General features: G+C 24.0%; 1 pseudogene; it reads left to right on the plus strand.

Annotated features, from left to right (window-relative positions):
• Nucleotides 1-484: 484 nt before the first annotated feature.
• On the plus strand, nucleotides 485-3291 carry LOC137236131 (NADH-ubiquinone oxidoreductase chain 2-like; annotated as a pseudogene).
• The last annotated feature ends 323 nt before the right edge of the window (nucleotides 3292-3614 follow it).

Below are 3614 nucleotides of genomic sequence, written 5' to 3' on the forward strand. Positions count from 1 at the left end.
ACATCTATATATCTATATTAAAGTTGTGATTTTAACTCTCATACCTAACTATATTAGAATTTTTTATTACTTAAATAAAATTAAAATCAGTAATTTTTCAGACACTAATTTTAATTATTTAATATATTACATATTTAAAATTAATTTTTCATAAATTTTTCTAAATTATTAGTATAAAAAAAAAAAAAAAAACTCATTTATTTTATGATGAAATTTAATCTTTAATTTTAAAAAAGATAATTTTGCATTCTAAAAAGTACAATAGAAACCGTCTATTTTAAATTAATGAATTGCCTGAAAAAAGGGTTATCTTGATAGGATAAATAATGTAATTTTATTACATTCATTATATCTAATGGAATTAAACCATTTCTAAAAGTGTCAAAAACTTATGTGCATCTTACACTAAAATATAAAAAGATAAGCTAATAAAGCTACTGGGTTCATACCCCATTTATAAAGGTTATAAATCCTTTTCTTTTTAATTATTAATAATTCTGCAAAAATTATATTCTTTTCAATATTACTAGTAAGAACAATAATCACAATTTCATCAAATTCTTGATTAAGAGCTTGAATAGGTTTAGAGATTAATTTATTATCTTTTATCCCCCTAATAAGAGATAATAACAACAATAATCTAATATCTACAGAAGCTTCTCTAAAATATTTTTTAATTCAAACAATTGCATCAGCAATTCTATTATTTTGTATCATCATAATATATATAGATACTTTATTATTACAAAATAATTATTTATTTAGTAAATGAATTTTAATTTCTTCTTTATTATTAAAAAGAGGTACTGCTCCTTTCCATTTTTGATTTCCAACAGTTATAGAAGGATTATCATGAAATAATAATTTAATTTTAATAACATGACAAAAAATTGCCCCTATAATATTAATTTCTTATTTAATTAATATTAATTTTATAAATATTGTTATTATTATATCAATTATTATTGGTTCTTTAGGAGGATTAAATCAAACTTCATTACGAAAATTAATAGCTTTTTCATCTATTACTCATTTAGGATGAATATTAGCAGCAATACAAATTAATGAAATATTATGAATGACATATTTTTGATTTTATTCATTTTTATCTTTTAGTATAATTTTCTTATTCAAAAATTTTGAAATTTATTATATTAATCAATTATTCAATTCATTTTTCAATTTGAAAATTTTAAAATTTATTTTATTATTAAATTTACTATCTTTAGGAGGATTACCACCATTTATTGGATTCTTACCAAAATGATTAGTAATTCAACATTTAATTATAAATAACCAATACTTATTGACAACAATTATAGTAACAATATCATTAATTACATTATTTTTTTATTTACGATTGTGTTTTTCTACATTCACATTAAACTATTATGAGAATAATTGAATATTTTCAATAAAATCAAATAATTTTTTTATTAAATGAATATTAATAATTTCTTTTATTTCAACATTTAGTTTAATTACAATTTCTATTGTCCATCCACTATTCTACTAATATTTGAAGGTTTTAAGTTAAAAAAACTAATAGCCTTCAAAGCTATAAATATTAGTAGAACCTTTTAAGCCTTAGTAATCTAATTACTCCTTTAGATTTGCAATCTAATGTCATTATTGACTATAAAGCTAACTTTAATTAAAAAGAAATATTCTTATAAATAGATTTACAATCTACCGCCTAAAATTCAGCCATTTAATTATACCATTGAATATACCATAAATAAATCGCACTTAGTCGCGACAATGGTTATTTTCAACAAATCATAAAGATATTGGAACATTATATTTTATTTTTGGAGCTTGAGCAGGAATAATCGGAACTTCATTAAGAATTATTATTCGAGCTGAATTAGGTCATCCAGGTAACTTAATTGGAAATGATCAAATTTATAATATAATTGTTACATCTCATGCTTTTGTAATAATTTTCTTTATAGTTATACCAATTATAATTGGAGGATTTGGAAATTGACTAGTACCCCTTATACTAGGAGCTCCTGATATAGCATTCCCTCGAATAAACAATATAAGTTTTTGATTATTGCCCCCATCCCTTACATTATTACTCATCAGCAGTATAGTAGAAACTGGAACTGGAACAGGTTGAACAATTTACCCCCCTCTTTCATCTACTATTGCACATAGAGGAGCATCTGTTGACTTAGCTATTTTTTCTTTACATTTAGCCGGAATCTCTTCTATTTTAGGAGCAGTAAATTTTATTACTACTATTATTAATATGCGATCAACAGGTATTACATTTGATCGAATACCTTTATTTGTATGAGCAGTAATATTAACTGCTCTTTTACTTTTATTATCCTTACCAGTTCTAGCAGGAGCTATTACTATATTATTAACAGACCGAAATTTAAATACATCATTTTTTGACCCAGCAGGTGGTGGGGATCCTATTTTATATCAACATTTATTTTGATTTTTTGGTCATCCAGAAGTTTATATTTTAATTTTACCTGGATTTGGAATAATTTCTCATATTATTAGACAAGAATCAAGAAAAAAAGGAACTTTTGGTTCTTTAGGAATAATTTATGCTATAATAGCAATTGGATTATTAGGATTTATTGTATGAGCTCATCATATATTTACAGTAGGGATAGATGTAGACACACGAGCTTATTTCACTTCAGCAACTATGATTATTGCTGTCCCTACAGGTATCAAAATTTTTAGTTGATTAGCAACATTACATGGAACTCAATTAACATATTCTCCGACAATACTTTGATCTTTAGGATTTGTATTCTTATTTACCGTAGGAGGATTAACAGGAGTAGTACTAGCTAATTCATCAATTGACATTATTCTACATGACACTTATTACGTAGTTGCACATTTCCATTATGTTTTATCTATAGGAGCAGTTTTTGCTATTATAGCTGGATTCATCCATTGGTACCCTTTATTTACAGGATTAACTTTAAATCCTATTTGATTAAAAACTCAATTTTTAATTATATTTTTAGGTGTAAATTTAACATTCTTCCCTCAACATTTTTTAGGTTTAGCAGGAATACCACGACGATATTCAGATTATCCAGATGCTTATACTACATGAAATATCACTTCCACTATTGGTTCATCTATTTCATTAATAAGAATCTTATTATTTTTATTTATTATTTGAGAAAGTATAATTTCTAACCGAATAGTTTTATATTCTATACAATTTAGATCTTCAATTGAATGATCTCAAAATACTCCCCCATCAGAACATAGATACTCTGAATTACCTTTATTAACTAACTAATTTCTAATATGGCAGATTAGTGCAATGGATTTAAGCTTCATATATAAAGATTTTACTTTTATTAGAAATTAAATGACAACATGAGCCACTTTTAGACTTCAAGATAGTGCATCACCTTTAATAGAACAATTAACTTTTTTTCATGATCATACATTAATAATTTTAATTATAATTACAATATTAGTTAGTTATTTAATATTTATATTATTCTTTAATAAATACACAAATCGAAATTTATTACATGGGCAAACTATTGAAATAATTTGAACGATTCTCCCAACAATTATATTATTATTTATTGCTTTCCCATCACTTCGATTATTAT

This window comes from Eurosta solidaginis, unplaced genomic scaffold, assembly GCF_040869045.1.
Source record: "Eurosta solidaginis isolate ZX-2024a unplaced genomic scaffold, ASM4086904v1 ctg00001344.1, whole genome shotgun sequence".
Classification (NCBI taxonomy): domain Eukaryota; kingdom Metazoa; phylum Arthropoda; class Insecta; order Diptera; family Tephritidae; genus Eurosta; species Eurosta solidaginis.